The 22986-nt window shown below is 50.8% G+C and overlaps 1 protein-coding gene across 1 annotated transcript in view; it reads left to right on the top strand.

Moving 5' to 3' along the window:
• LEF1 (lymphoid enhancer binding factor 1) overlaps positions 1-22986 on the top strand; it is a 157774-nt gene that overhangs the window by 97539 nt on the left and 37249 nt on the right. The window lies entirely within an intron of this gene.

Genomic DNA, 22986 nt, shown 5'->3' with positions numbered 1-22986 from the left:
AGCCTCTTGCTGCCAGGGCTCCTTCCAGCGTCATACGCGCAGCCTGAGCTTGGTCAGTGCAACCGTGAAATCTGGGGAATTTGCAGGCGAACCTGTGCTGATTTGTTGGGCAGAGGGATGTGGACTGGGAGGAGTACCTTTTTTTTTTTTTTGGCTAATCAAAGCTGCTCTGTGCAGGATAGGCTTGTAATTGAGGTGGTGGGAAGGCTTTGTTGGAATAGGAAAAAGTTACTTCCAACAACACATGTAGAGAAAAAAATGTCCTTTTTTGTTCTTAAAGGGCAAATGCTTTAAGTTCTTGCTCTGCAAAATAAATTAAAAGTGTGCATCTGTAGTCAGACATAGTATATCTAATAAACCCTGAAAGAAGAAAACCAAAGTGTGATTTTGGTGCAGCCCTTTTGTGGGAAGGGTGTATGAGGAGGAATTCAGGTTTCCCTGAATCTGCTGTTATTGCAGTGGTCGCATCCCCCTTCCCTTCTCTCTTTTTTCCGTTTGATTTTCCTGGTAACTGATTTGCCTTTTTCAAGTTGCTTGTAGGAGTGGGAGAGTGTTAATTACAAGTTTATGTGCGAGCCTTGTGCAACAGCATGTATTCTTATCAGATAGCTGGGTAAGTAGAAGAGCAAAGCAGTTGCTTTAGGTAGCTGCAGGAGAAGTGGCATGTGATAATACTAAAACCGCAATAACACCTGGCGAATGTGCGTCCTGTGTGCTTGAGATATCTCTTGGTGGTTTTTCAGCATCATGTGGGTACTGAAGATGGGAGCAGTAGACAGCTGTTTGTTTTCTAATACGTGTGGGTTTTTCTTGCTTTTTTTTTTTTTTAACAAGATTAGTTTTGGGTAGCAAACCTTTCTCAACTGCGTGGTGGGAACGTGGGGACAAGAGAGGAGACTGAAGGATCGTTTTTGTTTCTCAGATTCATCCAGAAAATGGTTTTGTCTCTGCTCCTTGCTCTTCCCAGTGACTGAGACTTTCTATTGTGAGACACAGGATTTCTGCAATCTCCCTTTTGTCCATTCTCATCTGTTCGTGGGGTCTGAGATTATTTCTTAGTGGTTAAACTGTCTCTGTGTCGGCTGCTGGAGTTGTTGTATCCTCCAACCTATTTAACAACCTTAGAGGTACTTGCAAAATACAGCGTATCCGTTTGGAAATGGTAAGAAATTCTGCTACAAAAATCTGAATGCAAGGAAAAATTGTAGTAAGCAAACTCCCTCCCCTCACCCCCCAATTTCGGATATTATTTGCATGCGTCTGCGTGGTGCTAGGTATGGATACAGTTCCTGTCTTGAAAAGCCAACATCCCAGGAGAAATTGCGTGGGTAAGATGAATAGGAGGAAGGATGAGGGTAGAAATAGCAAGCATGCAGGGCTACAGCGTCCAAGTCGGAGGGTTTTATTTCCCTGGCTGAATCTTGCCACCTTTCTGCAAACAGGATGGTCGACTTGCTTGTGCGAAATTTTCGGGAGAGCTACCAGCTATTTCATTATCGCCCTTAAAAGGTGGAGCTGCTGCTTTCGTTTCGAGGCAGTTCAAAAGGGAAGCGTGGTTCCTCTTGTTTTTGGTGCTGTGCCGCCTCCTCTCCCGCTTCGTTCCAGGCCAGAAAAAGGTTAATAAGAGCAGCTTGTTACGCGCTTCAAGCGCCGGGGAGGATATGGCTCCCRAAGAAAGCCCCAAGCTCTGCAGGTTCAGGCGTTGAAAGAGGAAAGGGCTCTTTCCAGATCCTCGCCGCGTGGCTGCGGGCGCTGGAAAGCCTGGGCGCCGCGGGCCCGACTCCTCCCCGGCACTTCGCCTCTGTTGATCGTTATGAAAAACTCCCCCTGGCACGGGAAGGAAATAACCCACACAGAAGCATTTTACTGCTTCTGTAATATTTCTGAAGTCCTATTAGAGGCATGTGCTTTGCTTTTTTTTTTTTTTTTTTTGCTTTTTTTTTGTTTGTTTTGGAGTAAAATATTCTCTCCTCTCTGGCTCAGAAAAAGGCACATGTGCACAAGTACTTTATACGCTTTAATACGTATATACTGAACATTTTGCAGCCGGGGTTCTGGCCGTCTCTCGCTGCTGCTCTGCAGGTCGCCCGGGCCCCTGTGAGCTCTGGGGTTACTCTGGCAAGGACAAGCCCCCATCCAGCACATCCCTGTGGCCGGTGAGAGCGAAACGCAGCGGGAGCAGGGCTGCTCCGGTCCCCGGAGCCGCGGATCAGCCTCCCTGCGGCTCCGGCCCTTCGTAAGCGTTAGAGTCACTTAAGAAAACGGCATCCCGAGTAACGTCATCGCGCCACCCAACGGCTGCCGTCTGGGGACCTGGAGCTGGTGGCCGCGCGTGTTTCGTTTGGGTTTGCCCGCCTCAAAGGGATCGGTCCTCTCGGCAAGCAGCTGATGGAGCACTTAAATAAAAGCGCGTTCGTCGGCTCTTTGGGATTGAGCTGGAAGTGCAGGAGGGAGCTAACGTGCATGCAGCCGTGCTAAACAGCTGGGGACCGTCGATTTTTTGCGTGGTGCGAGCCGCATCGGCGGCGCGCGGGCACCTTCCGCTGGCTCCTCAGGGTGCTGCTGCTGCTGCTGCTGCTGCTGCTGCTCGGGGCATGAGCCTGCGTGATACCTCAGGGTGAGGTGAAACGTCTAGAGCATCTTCGCCTGTGATCTTCAAAGCTGTTAAATCCCTCGTGTTCTTAAAAAAAAAAAAAAAAAAAAAGGCGTTTTCATGGAGCTGAGAGGTCAACTCGGCACTGGTTTATTTCCTTTAAGGGGCCGCGAATATAGGCAATGTCGGGGCATAAAATCAATAGGACGAGCTTAGTCAGCAAAAATAACAAGTGTGAAGTTACGAGGCTTCAGCTGAGTATTTATAAAAGGGACGGTTTAACTTAAAAAGTAAGTGAGCTGTTGACACCTGCTCCAACACCAAAGCTTAAACTAGAGAGTCATTTTGGTTGGGATTTATTTGGCAAAGCCAGAGAGAGGCATATTCCCAACGGCATCCGTCCATCCAAGGGCTTTCCATAGCCCAGCTCTGCCCTAGTGGCGACCGCGGCGCCCCAGTCGGGGGCAGACGGGTGGGCTGGGGCCRCATCCCGTGGGATTTCCCGCAGCACCTGTTTGCTGCCCAGCGCCTCCCGAAAACGCCGCCGCCGCCGCCTCGAGCGAGCAGGGGTGCGTCAAAACTGCTTCACAGATGTTTCTGTGACCTTATGCTACGTTGTCTTGCCACAGTTTTGGCATGTCTTGGTTCCCCCACCCTTCTCCTTCCTTTCCCGTAAGACAGTGTCCTAGTAAAGCCTGCGCTGGGAAAGATTTGTCCAGCGTAAAAAATGCAACGTGGACTACGAAATTAACTGATTTAGGCTCTCTGTTTTCCAAAGTTTGGCTGGTGCTGCGTCAGGCTGAAGAAGCTGTAATGGCGAGCGGCATTTGTGGGGTTTTTTTGTTGCATTCAATTCTTCTGCGTCCTGCAGCGGCTTCGTTGCAGCTTCGTCCAACTCCAGCGCCCACGTGACACCTGACGGAGCGATGCCRCAGAAATGCGGTACGGTGCATCCTCCTGTGACGCAGCTTTGGAAGCGTGTTTGAAGCAGCGGGTGGATTTGGTGCTGTACCTGTCTGCAGAGGGGCTTCCCTCGTGCATCGCTGCCCTCTCCTCAAGTTGAGGCTCCTTTCGTATAGCACTGCTTTCAGTGTGGTTGGTGGCACTTCTGTTTCTTAAATCAAAGAAATGCTGTTTGCGGAAAAGGTGAGGCAGGAAAGGAGCGGAGTTTGGCATAAGGCAGAAACGCCTTCGCGTTGCACGAGGGGAAGCTGATCTCCCAGCTCAGCATTTGCTCGGGTGGGCATCGCTCGCTGGTTTTGGGGACCTTCCTGTAAGGGGAAGACCCCCGCAGTGAGCTCGCCTTGGGATGGGGCCTCGCAGGGCGATGGGGTTCGCGGTGTTTTGTAGACCTTCGAATTTGGGCATGTTTGGGAGAGGCAGGTCGTTTAGACATGCTCAGCACTGTGATACTGAGATCAAGAATAGCGAAGAGGGCAAAAAGCCCTCATTTCTGAGGGAATGAGCCATGTATTGAAGTCACTGAAACACATTTTGAAAAGTGTAAGCAAGTAAAATGTTTTGCTCTAAAAACACCCCTGAAACTGTTTCTCTGACCACCGACAGTAGAGTATTGAGTTATATTTGTTGGTGTTCTTTCCTGCCTGGTTCTCTCCTTCTCACACAAGTGTAATTTAACTTAAAAAATATGTCTGTGTTTGGAGAACTGGACTGAGCATGCTGGATTTGAGAATTTTGTTACTCAAAATCCTCTTTCTCTGTCACATCATTTCATGTCTTATACACTCCCATGTACAGGGAGAAAAGAAAACTGTGCTGGATTTAAAGGAAAAGATAAAGAAACGAGGGGGGGGAAAAAAGCTTAGCTCTTAAGTGTGGGGAGTTTTCTGGTTGTGTTGTGACTTTTTTTTCCTCTCTCAGTTATGTTGAGAATAATTTCTAAGATAATAGTGCAGAAATGCTGCTTTAGATGTAAATCTTTAGAAGGAAAACTCAGAATAGGGAAACTGCAAAAAAGTGCTAATTTTTTAGACCACTTCAGACACTTTGACAGTGTTATTACAGACATGCTTTTTCAACTGGCAACTACTAAGCTTCTTATCAGAGTGACCCGTAAAAGATGACTTCATACTTTGTAATAAGGAAATATTGAGAGACTCTAGGAGAGCTGGTCAAAATAGTGTTTTGTTCAAAACTTTTTTGATTAAAGGGCCTTCCCAAAACAACTTGTATTTTTCCCTGAGTCAGATAAACTTTAAATTCTTCCTTTTTTTTTTTTTTTTTTTTCAGGGGTGGGTATGTTTGGGTGTGTGTATAGGGGAAACAAGAATACTAGAGACTAATGGGGCAGAGTAAGAAATGTAATTGAATCAGCTTAGCCAAAGCCATTTGAAAAACTCTTGAATCTGTGGCAGAAGGAGACTTTTTAAGAGAATGAGATTTCAAAGGGGTTTTGTGAAGCTTGTCTCCCAGCTCTAGCTCCAAGACTGTAAGTAAATATGTTCTGTTAGTTAAACAGTTGCAGTCGCTGTAGAAAAAAAGCCCTGCTCCATTAAATGAATCTGTCTGGCCAGAATGTTCTGGACAAAACTTTTCTTCAAATTCAGGCAACGGAGCAGCCTGTGCGATTCCTCCCAGGTCTCACGTTGCGCTTCTTGAGGCAGCTTTTCACGGCCAAGAAGCCTGAACTCAGAAGCGAGCTATGGACTGACTTTTATCATTCTTGTATTACTACCTGCATCTCGTCTCGTTTTCGGTGCCGGGTGGTTTCTCGCAGCCCGGGCTGCTGAAGAGAGAGCCGCTGAGATTGGAGCCCGGGGGGCTAAGCCAGGGCTGCGAGCGCTGCCTGGTTATCATGTTTCTGAGCGGGGAGCAAAAGTTTGCGCCGGTCCAATTAGACGTGAAATAGGTAAATTCTGCGTGTAGTTGCAGAACACAGACTCTGGCAACCTGTGGCAATGACCGCATGCCCAGGGACTTAGAGAAAGGTGATGGCAGAGCCAGGGCCAAAATCCACGTTTCCTGAGTTCACTTCAGGAACTCACCAGAAAGAGAGCTCATTGATGAAGATTTGGGGGTTTTTTTGTTGTTTTTTGTGGTTTTTTTCCATGAAAACAAACCAGAAGTTGCTCTTTTTGGTGTATTTGTCTTATTTGCATTATCTAGCTATCATGTGCCTGTTTAGACTCTGATAATGTTGCGATTCAATGGTTAATAGGATGCCAAGAGAGTTAAAACAAGAGATGTGTGTGGAGGGGAAACAGAGAATTTCTCAACACCTCAGTTGGATTGAAAAGCAGTGCAGATCAGGAGAAAGTCCACAGCAGTGCTGGCTGTGGCTGTGTTGCACACCCAGCCGTCCAGTTAAGGACCAAAGAATCATGCCAAAGTTTTTATGTAAAAGCAAGAAGGAGCACATTAGCTTAAAAACTTCTTTGTCAAAAAGCACGCTTAATTTTTTCTCTTTTTTCCTCCCTATCCTTGCAGAGCCATGGTATCTTCCCACCATTTTTTCTGCCTGTTGTCGTTATTCCCCCAGGGAGGGCAGCCTGGTACTTGCCCTCAGCGTCTTCCTTTGCACCACCGCTTTCGTCTTGGCCCCTCTCTCAGAAAGTCAGCAAAAATCCAGTTCGACAGCAAGCGTCTCATGCTCTCTCTCCCAGGAAGCGGTCATTGGGGGTTTTTTTTTTTGGTTCTTGCATTTTTTTGATTTTTTTTTCTTTTTTCTTTTTTTTGGCCCAGTTCGCCAGCCAGGCTTTCCCTGCCAGCTTCCCGGGGAGCCAGCATGGTCGGGCTTTCGCCACTTCCCATGGGCATGGGAGGACCTGGCTTGGCTGCTGCTCAGAGCCTGTGTGAGGTCGCATCCTGGGGGACAGCACCTCTGGAGGTGGGCGCTTCTTCCTGGGCGTCCTGCAGTACCTGCTATTTGAACATGCTCCCGGGCTCTGCTTGCTGGGAAAAAACTTTTCTGCTTCCTAGCTGTGTTTCGCAGTGGTGTCACCACCCTGGCATTAGTCAGCTCCTTCACAGCTCTGCAGCTGCAGCCTATGTGTCCTATATATCCTGGCCACCGCTGGTTGGTCAGGTCCCCCAGCTCTCTCAAATACAAAGCCACTGCACGGTTTGGTGCAAGGAGAAGGCTGGCATCTGCTGGGGCACCGAAAGCTGCTGTTGGGTGGTGCGATGAGCTGTGCAGGATGGAAAGCTGGCCCATGGCCTCCACGTGCCTCCTTCGGGCCGAACGCTGTCTCTGAAATTTTGGTGAATAGCTGTAAATACGTATCAAGTTTGATAGCCTCAGATTGGTGAATCCTATGCAAATGGAAAAAAAAAATCCTCAGGAAGGGAAAATAAGCAGTAATTCACAGTAAAAAACTACTTTTTCCTCACAGTCAAGGTTTGAGCCTCGCAGGTTGGGTGGCCAAGCTTGCAGCCTCACGCAGAAGCGACTTCTGCCCCTGTGCCGCGTAGCAGAGAGTGCTGGAGACCCTTGCAGCCCGGCACGTTTTGCCTGCTCAGTTTGCAGGCGGGCATCCATTTCCACAGGCACCTGGGGCTCCTGGTGGCGCAGGCAGAAGCCGGGCTCGGGTCCCACCAGCATGGCAGGAGATGCATCTGCTGGTAGTGACTGCCCTGGCTCCTTCTCTGTCCTCCTCATCCTCAGGAGGAGGCGGGGTGGGGGGGAATACGTTAGAGCAGGAGAGACTTCTTTCTTAATGCCACTGAAAAAAATCAGCTTTTGCTTCTTTTGGTAAAGAGCGTGCTATGTTTGGCACCAGTTTCAGCCTCAGTACGGCACGTGTGTGTGCTAGGCAATAGTCAAAGTAAAACCAGGATGGTTTTCCAGCCTTGAAGTGACGGGGACATAAGTGCTGCGTCCGCAGGGAGGGAGGAAGGGAGGGCTGATCCCTCCGCTGTGCTCCTTGAGTCGGGGTTTTAATGACTTCAGGGGGAAAAAAGGAGTGTTACAACAGCAGAAGAAAAACGATACGGCCAAGAGGAAATTATTTTTATTGCTAATACATGGGTGCTCATAATGTTTAATTCTTTGCAGCTTATAATGTTTAATTTTTTACAGCTTGTGCTTTATTTGCACATTCCTCGTTCCTCTCCGTTCCGCACACTGTAAGCGGCAGCGACCATATTTCAAAATCGCTGTTCTTAAAGGCTCCTATTCAGGGCTCTTAAAATAAGTAAGCGTGTTTGCTGAAGCACCAGTGGTGCTCGCTTTGGTCGGGGCACAGGCAGAGAGCGGTTCAGCTGTTACGCCGTCCGTGCCTCTGCTTTCCGTGCTTATCACGGCCCCTTCCCTTTCCACCGTTAAGTTTTAAAAGTTGTCCAGAAATTATTTTTCAGGGCAACATAGGCACACATTTAATCAAAGTTCAGGATGGTCTTTCRTGCTGGAGATTTACTTTTGTTGTCACTCGTGAAGCCAGATGGGGGGAGAGGAGGAATGTGGGGGCGTTTGACCCCCCCGAAAATAATGCTGCGGCAAGGGCAGTTTTAAGGCAGCGTAGCAGTTGCCTGTGTGACTGGAGAACAGGGGATCGTGGAGGAAGCCTTGTGCTTTTTTATTTTTATTTTTTAATCTTTTTAGATCATTAGCTATCTTTTCAGATAACTAATGGGAATTTAGTGTTCGTTTGCAATGTGTCATGCGTCTGTTTTAGAGAGAGCGAACCGCCGTCAATTTATTATAAGGAGCTGCAGCGGGGAGGCGACCCCCTGGCATCTGTGTTATTTTGCCTTGCATCAGGTGCTAAAAGTCACTAACCATACCGCGAGTCACAATATTTTTCCCAATTTGACTTGCTTCCCCAATCATATTTTTACTTCAGCCTTGAGGCTTGAAAAAGCATGTGCATAATCAGTTCATTTTGTGTGGTCTAGGCTATAAAAATGCCCCCTCTGTTCTTTCCATATGAAAAACGTGTTTTTAATTTTGGGGAACTTATATAATTTTCTGTGCTCTCTTTTGTATTTCAGATTAGAAACAAATGCCGCCTTCCCCTAACTTTGCATGTTCCAATTACCGAGTTGTGAAAATAAGTCATCCCTCGGCTTTTGTTACTTTAAAGCAGCTATCGGTGATGTCAGAGTCAATACTAAAAGCATTAAGAACGCCGGCAGAATGTAATGCAGCTGCAATCCAACATGATGCTGGAAATGGGGTTGCGAGCATAAAGGCTTTCCATATTCCCAGGGCGCACAACTGCTCGCGGCCTTGGCTTTGATCTCTTCAAAGGCGGCTGCCTCCTCCTCCTCGGCGGAGAGACTTGGCTGCCGCTCGCGCACGCTGGGGAGAAGAGGAGGAAAAAAAAAAAGAAGAAGAAAAAAAAAAAGGCAGCGGTCTCTATTCAGGCAGAAATCAATCACTGTGCAGGAACAATTACGTGTAATTCAACCATCATGGCAACGGGGCGAGATTATGGGTTTGTTACCTGAGTGACTGCGCGGAGCCGGGGAGCGGCGGCGGCCGGGACCCGCGGGCCGGCGGTGGGGCGGCGAATGCCGGCCGCGCCGTCCAGCAGAGCAGAAAATGAGGTTACAATCGGCAGATAATGTTTGCAGATGTAACCATATTTCGGCGGGGAGCCGGGCGGCCTCGGGGAAGGAGGGGAGCTGGGCCGGCGCGGGTTCGCTCGCTGCGGTGCGGCCGTGCTCCTCTTCCTCCCCGCGGGAAATCTGGGTGCCGTTTGTAAAGAATCGGTCGCTGAAAGCAGCCTAGCGGCGTGTGGAGGGCGCAGCGGCCGTGCCTCGGGCGTGGTGGGGCGAGCGCGGTGGGGACGGGCGGCCGCTGCCCAGCGGTGTGACGAGCGTGTCCCGTCCTCTGCCTTCCCCTCTCGGAGGGGCTTCGGGTCGGGCTCGCGACGGTGCATCCCTAGGCGAGAGCGCCGTCGGGTTTGCAGGTGACGTTTTGGCTCGAGTAGGCTGTCGGTACTGTGACGTGCTTCTCAAAATGTCTTCTGGTGCGTGATGGCCTCCGCTAATCAGGAATTTGGTCTCCCCCCCCCCCCCAAGTACTGAGCAATAGCTTACCGTCTTTAAAAAGAAAAGGAGAACTGGCATGTATAGCCAGCTTAAGCCAGCCATGAGATTATTTATTTAAAGTATTCTTGCCCGTAAAGTCTTAAAATAGTTTTCCTCCCCAAAAGGCAAAATAAAACACAGCTGACTGATTATAAAATGGTATCCCCGCTCGGGCTGGTGCACGGGACGAGCTTTACCTTTTATACCGCTCAGCCTGAGACATCAGAGGCGCAAGAAGCTGCTTTGAGTTACGGATCTTCAAACAATAAGTCAAAACAAAAAAGCAATCCCTCCAGTCCCTGGGTGCAGTTAGCTAAAGATAAAAGAGAAAAATAAAGTTATGCTAACGCAGGGAGAGGAGAGGAACGGAGATGCCAAGGAAATGCAGAGGACAAGTGCAGAGTTGAAGTGGGCCTAATGCAAGCCAACATCAATGAATTTTTATCTTATCAAAAAGTTTTCGGGTTGCCGATGCTTTTCAGACTGGATCCGCTCTGCTCCAGGGCTGCCTGAAGCATCGTCTTCAATAAAAGCTGCTTCTCCCCACCCTCCGCACACCTCCTCCTCGCGCTTAAATACAGTCGCGCGGGGAGTAGGCTGCACCTCACTCAAGGTATGAAACTTCGCTGCAGACTTCAGCAATAAATTAAGGTCTCTGATAATCCCTTGTTATTACAAATATGAACTGAGATTTCTTTTTGAATGTTTGGCGAAAGATGCGTCATCTCAAAAAAAAAAAAAAACCCAAACCAAAACAAAACCAGTTCCTTCTGGTGTTTCCCCCTCCACCTCCCAACAAATTTAAATTGCAAATAATTTTTTTAATGGAGGGGAAAAAAAACAGGAGTGATCTTATTTATCCCTTTTGTTGGCTGATTCGTGCAATTTTTAATGCCGGTTAATTGTTTTGATTGAGGGAAGTACATGACTTAAGCCCTGACCCGCAGAGAAGAGAGCGGCGTGCACGGAGCCGCGGTGTGCACGGAGCCGCAGCGTGCAGGCGAAGCGCAACCCTGTCGCCCTTCAGCACTCACGGCTTGGGCTGCAGTCAAGCTGCAGCAGCTTTCCCTGCACCCAGCTCTGCTGCCATGCAGGTTCTTCCATGCCTACCGTGTTTTTGCTTTTTTAAAGGTGTTTATAGTAGGAGCTGGCAATAGCCTGGTGCCGTGTCAGTTCCTCTTGGCTCGGTGGGTCGACAGCAGGCCGCGAAGCCGCCTTTGGTGGCCAGGCACGGGCCTGCCTGCGTGGGAGCAGGGATTGGGCTTGGGCCCGCGTCAGAGTCCAGCCTGAGGAGCTCGGGCGGCTGGCGGCACCCCTGGGCCAGGAGGTTGGTGCCGGTCCTCCTCCCGGCTGCGGCGAAACCTGGGGTAAGGCAGGACTGCTGACTTCCCGTGCTTAAAAAAAACACCACACCTTTCTCTGTAAGCAAGGACATTAGCTACCAAGATGTTTATGGGATTGCAAACTGAACAGGAGAAGGGTTAATGAGAACAGGTGCCACTGGGAGATGTGGTGTGGAAGACGGGGCCCATGATGTGAAAAAATGATACCTTCAGTCTCTCATTTCAGTAAAGTGGAAGTTACTGTAGGCAGCTCTGCTCAGAAGAACTGTTCAACAAGTTATTGCCTTAAAAAAAAAAAAAAAAGTGAAAATCTGCAGCTTGATAATTATTCCCATTCATCTCTGGCTAGATTGCATCTTAAAGATAATTTTTTTAATTGCTTTAATAGTTCTCCTTACTGTCATCTTCTTTAAGGTGAAGAGCAGCATGGCATGATACCTTTCATCAGGAGCGGTTTGGGTGAAGGGTTGTGCGAGGAGCTGAGCTGAAGCTGGAGGTTGCCCAGCCACAGCTGAGGGTGGTGGGGCTGGGCAGCTTTCAGGGCTGCACCTTTTGGTTTCCTCCACTCCCCGCTGCAGGGTAGGTCTTGTCGGTAACTGTCGGTCTCTGGGAAGAAACATCTTGTGTATTGGAGAAGCAGCAATGTGTCCAGGGCTTAGTACTCAAAATGCTCTGTATGGGGCACGCCACTTTCTCATTTGGTTTTGCTCAAGTCAGTGGGACTGAGACGAGTAGTGCTTGTGACAGCTGATGCAAAGGAGAGAAACATGAAATTACTGAAAAATGTGAAATCCTGTATAGAGAAGGGAGGCATATGAGACATGCAGTAGATACACTGTGGTCTTTTCTGGTTTCTTCCTGGAGGATGCTAAGCGCAAGCTCCAAAATCCATTGGTTTGCATCAGGATGAACTAGGAAGCTTACTGTGAAGTGCAGGGCTTCAGCAGCCAAATGGGAAGTGGAAAGTGCCTTACCTGAACTTCCAGTGTATTTTGCTTTTTGGGTCTGAAGTCTGCATTGAATGGGAACACAGGAATGAGCAAACCTGAGCGTGAGCTGTAGCCGGGCCGGTCCTCTCCGCTGCTGCTCTTCCTGCCGCGGGAGAGCGAGACCATGCGGAGTCGTTTTGGGAGGCAGCCGCAATGATCCTTTCCTGTTTCAGGGGTGATGATTGAAGTGCTGGAGACAAATGTGTTGACTGGACCTTGTTCCTCTTGGTATGAGGCGTTTATTTCTTTGCCTTTCTTTGGTCTGGTCCGGCTGAGCATCCCAGCAATGCCAGCGAACGGATGTAGCCCGTGTCGGCCCCCTGCGGTAAGGGGGGTCGGTTATTGTGGCTCTTCCAGGACAGCGGGCAGGAAATAAAAACAGTAACCAGACCGCGGGCCGTGATTGGATGGGGCTTCCAACGAAGAGGCCAAACTCAGACGAAGGGCCTGACTGGGGAGCCGTCTCGCGTTGGCAAGCGTGGCGCCGGGAAGAGCTGCTGCACTGGGGCAGCCTGCAGGAGCCTGCCGGGAGCTGGAGCTGGTGCGACGGCAGGGCCGGCGCGGGTCGTGCGAGCTGGCCTCCTTACACGTTAGGGTAAACACCAACTTGTGGCCTCTTAGTAGGTAGTGAGCAGTCCTGTAATGCTGGGATAACCTCCTTGCCAGCGAGGCTCTTCGTTTAGAGCAGCATTTAACATCTATTTGGGGCGCTCAAGTTTCAACAGTTGGCTTGCAGAAACGGCAAAAAAGCTGAATGTGCCGCATGATTTGTTAGGTGCCTGATGATGCCCATCCTGCGTCTCTCTGGAAAAGATACCCCCTGCCTGGGCCCTCCTAAGGGCGACACAGGCTCTGAAAGCTGCTTATTTGTGAGAAAGGTACTTTTTGTGTAGACTTTCCATACYGTGAATGGGAGCGTTAGCAGTGTGCAACACCCAGAGAAAAGTGTGAAGCTGGTTGTGGCCCCGGGAGCAAGGGGCGAAGCTCTTGGAGAGCACATTTCTCCCCTGCCTTAGCTGCGCTAGAAAGAAACCCTGTGTTGACCTGCTGGCCCGAAGATCTGCCCTGTTTAACTTCTGTCCTGGTGGAGCGGAGCCTTAAATAGCAGGCAGATGTTTGCAGAGCRTGTGTTATGGAAATCAGACCAGTCATAACTTGACTGGTCGAAAATAATGCATGTTTCTTTAGAAGAGCGGTGGCTTAGTTTTTTTTGGCTGGAGGGCGAGACAAATGTGTGCGCAAGGCGGTGGCATGCGTGCTGCGGGCAGGGCTCGCGCTCCGCGGGAGGGCTGTGCTCCTTCCCGCTCCTCCTGGCTTTCCCCACGGCTTTGCCCTCCGCGCCGGGAGCAGCGGGCTCAGCAGCAAGGGCAAGGCTGCCAGCGTGGCTGCGCAGCTGCTGATTTGCATGTCTGCCTACTTGGGGCAATTTTCGCGTCACCGTGCTGTCCTCCCCGGGGACGCCAGCGCGTGGCTGCCTCCCGTGAGCTCCTACCTACGCCCCGGTGGGCGTTATCGGGCATGCACGTGATGCAGCTTCTTCCTCCTGCGCCCTGCGAAGGTGGGTCCAGAGCAGCTACAGTCAGCCTTGCTTTCTGGGGTAGTTCAACACATGCTGGATCTGAAACCTGCTACTGCGTTAGAGGATATCGCTTCTCCTGGTCCCCGCGAGTAGTTCCAGGGAGAGCGGCTTCATCGTTAGTGACTTGCACGCTGTCGCTTCAAGAATAATTCAGTTTTAGAAGTAAGCCTTAATCTCATTATTGGAAACTTTTTTTTTTAACACGTTTCCTCCCTTTCTAGCCAACCCAACTCCTCCAGCTGTTCCCCTCGCCTCCTCTCTCAGACCAGTTAATAACGCCGAGGAGGCTGTCTCCTATTCTCCTATGGAATAGCCTGATCAGCTGGACCCAGAAAAGTATTGAATTAGCTGTATTATGCTGCTGATTTGAAGTCATTACTGGTGTAAGCCGATGCAGTTCCATTATTGTTGATGGGATTGCTGCTCTTCATGTCACAGGTGGATTGGACTCAATTAACTGCAGCCGTGGCCTTAATTAGAAACTCGGCTTTCAACAGTCCCTACCAAGCGCTGGAGGTGGGACACCCCCTGGCTTTGCCTGGCCGCCCCAGCGGACTCCGCACTTGAAGGTAGCAAATGCCACGGCGCTGGGCTGCCTCGGGGTCCCTGCGGGGGCCGGCGCTGGATCCTCTCTCCTTTTTCCGTGTTGGGGCTCGGTGGTGAGAGGAAACCTGGAAGGAGCCGTGGGAAGGGTGGAGGAGCTGCCTGCTGCTCCTCAGCTCGCCGCCACGCGTGGTGGGACGTGCTGTAGGCTCCCCAGCTGCCCCGGTAGTCTAAACAGTTCAAGCCGGGGATGTTTTGTTGTTTACTTGGGCGACTGTTGGCCGAGGGTTTTGATGATGCTTGGCTTGACAAGCTAAGCGGGAGGTTTTGTGTTTTTCCTAGCTGATAAATTTTCAGCGGCCCTTACGAAAGTGCACTTCCTAGGGTAAAACCCGGCTCTTCCAGGTTCCTTCCCAGATGAAATAATGCAGCCTGTAAGTGCTTCATGGAGAACATAACGCTCATTAACTCGCTTCTATAGACGAAAAAACCTGGCTGCGGGGATGGAAACAACTCGTCTGAAGGCGTGTGAGAGGCCAGTAGCACAACCCTTGGCGAAGGCCAGGCTCTCCGGTCCCGCTCGCCCGCTCTGCGGGAAAATCGGCTACCCAAAGCTTTGCAAATTATCTCTTGTTCTGGTGTCTCCTGCACCTTTTCAGAAGAAAACAGACTTTTCCAAGCCAGATGCACCCCCTGCCCAGCACCACGTGCTGGATTCGTTTCTTTGGGAGCCCGAGCAGGGTGTCCCAGAGGGACCAGGCGCGTGGGATGTCCCAGCCCGTCCTCCACCTTCTGGCTGGGGAGACAGCCGTGGCGGCCAACCTGCGCACCACGCTCCTGCTGCGGGAGGGGAGGCGCGCCGCTCCTCGAGAGCGCCGGCTCTTCCCAAATATAGCAGCTGTGCCGGCTCTATTTTTAGCGCTGGTTTCAAGCGCACTCTTCGCTGGGAGCCCCGAAGGATTTGTTGTGCACGACGCCGCGGCGTGAGAAGCGGAGCTGCCGGGACTTCGTTTCCGGCGGGTCTGTGTCCTTTCCTGGCCAGGAAGGATGTGCCGGGGACAGGCRGCTCGCGCGGCGCTAGCCCCGCGCGCCCGGCCGGCTGCTGCGGACCAGACTGTGCGACAGCTGATTTCTGCCTGCCTCTTCCCCTCGGCAGCCGCTCGTTAGGAGCTCCTTCTTCTGTCTGGTCGCTGGGTTTTTGCTTTTCCTCCCCTCAGAAAGTTGGTAGGAAATCAGTTATTTGGGGACTTCTGTGAGGTTGGGCTGCAGTTGGCTGGTGGGCTTGAAGGTTAAGAGGGACCAAGTCCTAAGTGTGGGTGAAGGTTAGTTTAATGCAGAACATCCATTTCGGATCTCTTCCCCCACTGAAGCTGGGATTTCACCCGTCATACCTCTGTCTGGGGACTGGAAGGTGGTCCATGGTCCCTGCTGGGGACTTGGCGAGACCTGTTGCAGGAGGCGTTGTTTTGAGCTCTTGCTGTAGATGCTAAGCCAAGCGCAGCAGGTTTTAGGCCAAAGAGCACCATGAACTTCTCGCAGGGGGTCTCTGTGCACCTTTCCCGTAAACTTTCTCTTACCTTTTCAGAGGCTTTTTAATGGGATTACGTTGATCCCGTGCAGTGCTGGTCTAGGCAGCACCCAGACTTTGGGACTGGGGATGGTCCTGTCGAGCTGTGCCCGCGCCCAGCTGCACTTCCAGGCCTGACCCTGACCTTAACGAAGGTTTTCTTGTTTTCCCTAATGGATGCTGGGTATAAGCTAACGACCGGAGCTCGGTGCTCAGCGCCCTGGTGTTTGCGATACGCAAAATACACCTCTCGCTGTTTGACAGGCCCACACTGGCAGTGCCGTCCTGCCTGTGGCCTGTGCTCGGGGGGGAGGAATGGGAGAAAAGGTGCTTCTGTTTTTATTCCCAGGGTGGTTTGTGACGCCTGCTTCCTCGCCTAGATAGCTTACAGTGGGTGGTATTCACATCAGACGCTGCCCCACACCCAAAAAAACAGAAAACAAACAGAAACTGAGATAAGCAGTACTTTAAGGGAGATCAAAAACACGTTTGTGCATTTCTTCTCCTTGGGAGAACCTGCGGTCCTAGTAACACATCAAATGCGGGTTTATGTGTGTGTAGACAGGGCTCTCTCTTGTTGTCCTTTAAAAGTAGCAGATGAACAGTATTCCTGAGGGGATGTGACAGGTTTGGGGTGAATCGCCACATAAACTCACAAAAAAAGTACTCTTTGAAAAAGTTACTTCACTTACGACGTAGATGTTAAAAGTTCCCTCGCAGGGTTGTTGGGAAGGTGCGGTGTGGGGTGGGAGGCGGTGGCCTGGCTGCTTGTCCATAGGYGGTAACTGCACAAAACACGCTCCTTGGTACTCTGCCTCTTGAATACACTTGCAGAGGTCCGTGTCACTGCTTTCTAAGCCTCCTTCATTTTCATTTCAGTTCAGCTTTACTGCAGCAGTTCTGRTTTGTACTCAACGCATACCTATCGGTGTATATTTTCAGCCCTGTGTCCTCAGACGGGTCAAAACGTACCGGCTGAATAAAAAGCACCACGCTGTTGGGCTGCGTTTTCTTGTTGCAGGTGTAGGTGCATCTTCATTTCACTTGCACAATGTGCATGGGTCGGGGATGCTCTGTGTTGCTGCCGCTATGCAGTAGGTCAGTCTCTGAACTTAGCTCTGATCCAAACCATTTCCCCTGAAGGCGCATTGCACTTCTCGCCGTATGCACAGCCAGGCAGGTTTTACTTATTTGATTCACGCCTTGGCGCCAAAGATCATCTCACGCCRCTCTTGAGTGTCCGCGTCGCCCCGCGTTTTACCATGGGTAGCTGCGGCGGCAGGGCTGGTGTCGTGCTCGGCCGTGGGGGGCCGGGCCCGCGGCCGGAGGAGACGCCGCTGGCGCTCGGGAGGCTGCGAAGCCGCGCTCCTGCCTGAGCAAAATCCCGTGCCAGCGGGGTAATGGGGCGAGATTAATGCCTGCCGCGGAAGGCAGTTTCCCAGCGTGCTGGCCGGAGGGCGAGCGTYGTGAGAGTTGCAGCAGCTGCTTTGGGGAGGAGGGAAACGAGGGGAAGATAAAATTGCACGCCCCGAATGCCAGGGTAGCCCGTGTCCATGCTTTGATGTCTTCTCCCTCCACACCCTCCCGTGAGTTAAAAATGAAACGAGACTGCATTTATCATGGGTRTGTGAATAGCTGTGTTTAGCTCCAGCGAGCAAGCTGCTGGCCGGGATCCTCCGGTGCGGAGCGGTTCAGCACGCTGTGGGAAAGGGTGTTTTCTCCTGGCTCTGTGATGGCGGGGATCAAGCGGGAAGGGCAGGGGGGGTCCCGGCACCCCCGGGGACTCTTGGGGCAGAGCAAGAGGGCAGGTAGCGCGGAGGAGCCGGGTGCCTTGGCTGTCACCGGGTCGCGCTCCCGCACCCGCGCGGGCGGCGCGCTTTAATCAGCAGCCCTCCCTCTTGGCCTCCGGGCCTCGAAATTCCTCAAAACCCAATTAGCGGAGATGAGAGCGCGCCAGCGTGTGTGCGTATGAAATTTCAGGAGGCTGGAAAGGAGGCTCTGAATGCCGTGAAGCCTGCCCCGAAGCGCCGTCTGCGCCGGCGAGCTCCCACGTCGGCCCGGCAGGGAGAGGCGGCGGAGCCCGGCGCGCCTTTTCCGGCTCCCCCGGAGAGGGGTTTGCTGGGCCGGGTGCGCGCAGCGCTGGCGGAGGGGCGGCGGAGGAGGTAGCCAAGACTTGATCTAATTATCGCCTACGGATTCAGCGCCTGCGACCCAGCGCTCCAGATGTTTCGTGCTTTACTAACCTACTGCTACATCTGCTTGTTGGAACTACCTGTTGTGAAACATCCCGCGAAGAATCCCCTCCCCGCCTTTAAAACGATAAAAAACAACAAAAAAAACAACAAAACCAGTCCTTTATTGAAAGGGTTAAGCATTCGGATGGGAACTGGGGATAAAAGCTTTAGTCCCCTTCTACTCTCTGTTTTACTATCTTATTCGTGTAAGGCACCAAATTTCCCCTCCTCCTCTCCTACTTAGAGCTTAATCGCATACTAATTGGAGATTGTGTTTCTGCTGTGCTGCTTATTTTCTGATCTCCGCGCGCGTGTTTTCCGTGAGGGCAACGTGCAAGTCTCCTCTCCGGTTAAGAGATGTGGAGCCAGAGCTAGCAGCTCCCGTGTCGATTCCTTAGGCGATTCCCCAGGCCGATAGCAGCGCGTTCGCCTTTGAAAGCTCAGGCCCCGGCTCGGCGCGGAGGCTCGGACAGCGTGCCGGGAGCGCGGGTGAGTATTTCCCTGCAAAAACACGAGGCCTGGAAGCCGCGCTTTTTTTTTTTTTTTTTAATTGCCTCCGGCTGCTGCCGCGGGCTCGTTATCTGGCGCGGCGGCGCGGCAGCATGATCAAAGCCCTGGGAAAGGTCAGGCATTCCTCGAGGAGAAGCCACCGGCCCGGCTCCCCCGGCCCCAGCCCCGGCACCTCGCCGAAATCCTTTATCTCGGGAGCGCCCGAGCCCGCAGATTAGCTAGCCCGGCCGTAACGCGGTGTCTAGCAACACCTGGCCTGGGTTTTCTGAACAGGAAAGGGTTTTTTTTAATTATTTTTTTATTTTTTTTTAATTTTGCGGGGGAGGCGGCGTTTCCTTCCTCTGGCTCGGCGCGGGGGAGCGTGATGGTGAGACGAGGGCGCAGGCGACGCCGATGGCGAGCGCCGGCGTTTGGTGCACCTGAAACGCCACCCGCAGCCTCTTCCGGGGAGAGGAGGTCGCGCTCCCGCTGCCTCGCCAGCCCGGCGTTTCATCACGCCTTTCGGGGGCCTGCTGGCCCACCGGAGCGCCTCATGTGCGCGCGGCTGGGTTTGGGGAGGAGAAGCGATGTTTAAGGTAAGCGAGTCCTACCCCTGCTGGAGCAAACCCAGGGTAGCCTTAAACAGCAGTCTTAAAACATAAAATTGCGGCAGGCGCGCAATATGCCCGCGCGGCAGCACCGCAGACGCCCCCCTTGCCCGTCCCCGTTCCCCCTCCTCCGGCTCCCGCGCCGGGGCGGTCGAAGGCGTTTTAACGTTTGTGACCTTTAAAGTTGTGTTTGAGGTAAAGGGGGGGGGCAGCGTATGTGTCTAGCTGTTAAATGCCTTATAAAGCTGTTGGGGCATAAGCTAATTTTCTGTCTGATAAATTGTTTAGCAGTGTTTCACAGAGTCTAATGCGACTGCGTTTCTCCCCAGAGGCGAGCGGGGCCTTTACTGCATAAAAATTACTGAGGTGGAACGTAGTTATGACCAAAAAAAAAGAAAAAAAAGCCTGCCTCTTTCTCTGCCACGCTTAGGGGAGGAGTTAATTGCACCGGCGAGTGTTAATTGCATGAAAAATCAAACTATTTCGAACGGTGGGGGAATGGTAAACTTCAGAAGTGCCTCTAATGAAATAAAGCATAACTCACGTGTAATGTTTGTTGAGTTTAGCAGGACTGAAGTATAATCGCAGGGCAAGCCGTCACTATTAGCAGGGCTCTGTACACGGTCATAAGACCATCTGGAAGGGTGATTTACTAAGACTTGGGCAATCTGGCAATTTAGGCTCTTTTTTTTATGATGTTTAGACTCTTACCCCTGTTATAAAGTGCAGTCCAGAGTTTTTAAGAGGATGTAGGTGCCTGCTGCACAAGATGTGGGTCATGGGCTGGGGTTTTTTTTAAGAGTTACTTTAAATTTAAAAAAGGCAGCTCTTGAATTAAAAAAAAAAAAAAATCCAAGCCTAGCAGCAGGCAGAAAGATCCTACGCGGAATTTAAAAGCCGTCACGTGTGTCGTGCATACCAGCAACTTTTTTTTTTTTTTAAGCCCTCCGGCCAGCTGGAGGAAGGAGCTTAGTAGTAGTGGAGCAAATTGGCTGGGGCGAGAAGTGGGAGCAGGGCTGCAGCCTTGGCCAGCCCGGAGCTTGGTCATGGCTCTGCCCCTCGCTGCCCGCGACTGAGCTCAGGGCTGGCCRGAGCTTCGTATCTCGTGAGGTAGCATTTGGTGAAGAGGACTAAAAAATACTGAACGCTTAGATCATGCCTAGGTAGCTCGGCATTCAGTGATGTTTTTCAGTAGATAACTGTTGAGCTGATTTATACCAAGTTCAGATAAAACTGTCAGCATCGATGGCATGGGCCAAAAAAAGCATTTGGAGCCCCGTTTCTTTGAGCTTATACTTCTTCCAAGTTATTCTTTGCTCATGTTTAACTGTATACTGTGATTTTTGTATTTTTAGCTACATGTAAATGTAATTTTAAGGCATGTTTTTGTGTCTCRTTGGAGTTATGAACCCCAGTGGGACTATTCTATAAAATTAAGTTAGTAGCTTTTCAACACTTCTAGTTGTACTGAAGTCATCTTACACAATGTGGTAGCGGAATAATTCCTGCTATAACCTTCTATTGATGGCTCAAATAACCTGTCTAAGAGACATCCTGTTTCTGGAGGGCCCTGTTGCTTTAATTCCTTCCAAGACTGGTTTTGCCTTCTGTGGAACAGTGCTGTAGAATTATAGTACTTGCAAATGCGTTTTACCTCCAGATATATGTTGCAGTTTGCATTTTCAATCCTAGCGAAACTTTAGCAGACTGCTACTTTTGGCCTAATCATTTGTACGTTTTTAGGGATTTTTTTTTTCTTAGTTTAAAAATGAATATTTTRTTTTAAGCCTTTGGACCATCTTGCCCACATCCAGTGATGGATGTCTAATGAGATGACTTTTTACCTCCACTAAATGATTATATTGTTTGCACTGATGTATGCTAAGACTTGATGCATTAAATCTTTGGTCGTTAGCAGATGCCATTAGCGGAAAAGTCCAAATCACTTAGAGCTGTGACTTAAGACTTTTCTTTAAAACCTGAATTTGCATGTTATTGGATAAATCTGCTAATACGGTTTAACTGGACTCAGACAAGTTACTTGAAAMCTTTTTCCAGTGTACACGCAGGTGCTCCAGCATCTAGGAGCCCTGAATTTCCAGAAACTGACCCTTCTGGTGCTTCCTTTGTACCCCGTCGTACGCCGAATTTTGTTAATCCCACCGAGCACTGCCGGCTCCTGAGATCCTTAGCAAGCTGCCTGCAGCGATGTTGTGTTGGGCTTCAAGCGGGGGCAGATCTGCTCCGGTTCTGCCATGACGTCCCTGTGAAACGGCTAAAAATCCAGGGACGGGGACTCCTGCCCTTTCTGCAAAATGTGGATGGACCTTCCCGGGACTTGATTTATTCCGTGTTGGTAAATCTTCCCGTCTCTGGGGCAAGCCCTCCTGGGGGCTGGTGTCCGCCGGGGTCGGCTTCAGCAGGGCCCTCCCCAGGGAGCATTTCGGCAGTGACGGCAGGAGACCTTGGCAGAAGCAGAGATCAGCTGAGCAATAATAGATGTGGTCAAATTCATCACTTCTCGATTCCCACGTTCACCTCTTCCTATCTCTTTTCCCATTCTTTAGAAAGTGTGATGAAATGAGCAAGGTGTGAGCTCTTCCAAAAACGTTTGCCGCATTCGTCAGTGTGGCCAGCACAGCTTGATCCGCGTTTGGCTAGAAGCAGGCAGCTGCTGCCCAGTCAGCCTTTAAACCGCAAATTCAGATAGAGCAACCATAAGTTTGAACCGCGTAAGCGTGTCAGACTCTTGTATAGACATTTGAACCTTTTTCCTTGCTTTCTGTCAAACAAGGCCAGGAAGTATTYCCAACACACGTGTGCTCTTGCATTTTTCTAAATCAAGAATATTTCCATTTGATGTGCCTAAAAATTTGCTGTTCAAAGCAACCATGACCCATTTTCAGTCTTCTGAGCTTCTGTTGGTCTTCGTTRTGGCACGTGGTGTTGAGTAGACCCTAATATAAATTTAATGTAAATATATATGTATTTAAGAGAGTGCTTCTTTCAAGCACGTGGCGTGTGTGATACCCCAAGGCACCTTCCCAGCAGCGGGGCGAGGGCGGGGGTTTTGCTGTCTTCGCCCGGGYCCGTATCCTGTGGGACATACGGAGGTTGGTCAAGGAAAGTCGTCTCATCCTGTGATGCACGTCAGCTGCCAGAGCAATTCTTGGAGCACGCGAACGTCTCGCTCGCTAAAGCCATGYGGTGTCTGCGTTCCCCTTGGCCGGCCATGAAAGCGCAAAGCTGGGCGCAGACGTGGCGAAATGGGGGGAAAAACTCCCTTTCAGCAGCCTGTGATTCGATGCCGCGCGTTGATGTTCGCTTGCTGTGGGTTTCTTAATATACGTATTCACGTCGGGGGGAAAAGATAAACTGGTAAGGGTGGACGAGATTAAAAAGGACCGTCAGGTGGGAAYGGGGGTGAGTTGGGCTGAGCACGGGCTGTCAAATTACAGAGTAGTTATTGGGAATTAATGACCCCTGCAGAGGATCCGCTGCGGAGCTGGAAGAGCAAAGCAAAGCAGCGCGGAAGGTTTTCGCAGAAAGCACGCYTTTCCTCTAAGCATGCGGTTTTGCTGGCGATTTAATGCCCGATCGGTCTTTAGTACCCAGTTCTAAAACTAATGGGCTGTGCAACATTAAGTGTAATCTGTGTAGATGTGAGCTTGCAGTGTGTAAATAGAAAAGGGCTCGTCCCCTTCCCGGCAGGAGCCTGCAAGACCTGGCCGGCTCCCACGCGCRCGCGGCCCCGCGGCCTGGCCGGCTCCCGCCAGCCCTCCCGAGCAGGCGCGAGCAAACAAATCAAGGAGTCACGAGAGAGAAAAAAAACCAACAACAGAGATAGCAGGGGATTTCTGATCAAGCCATTTTCATACTGGGTGTGATTTAATCACATATGAAATGCCGGTGCTTAATGAACGCTTGAAATAAAGCGTGTTTCTGTCAGAGATTCAACACCCATGTTTTTAAAGGTGTCTTGAGGGAACTCAAGTGTTTATTACAACTTTGCAGCAAAACTGTGCTGTATTAATTTACAYGATTTTAA

The sequence above is a fragment of the Apteryx rowi genome, unplaced genomic scaffold (assembly GCF_003343035.1).
Source record: "Apteryx rowi isolate R43461 unplaced genomic scaffold, aptRow1 scaffold_48, whole genome shotgun sequence".
Taxonomy (NCBI): Eukaryota; Metazoa; Chordata; class Aves; order Apterygiformes; family Apterygidae; genus Apteryx; species Apteryx rowi.
Note: the sequence above shows the minus strand (reverse complement) of the source record. Positions and strands in the feature narration are given on the sequence as shown.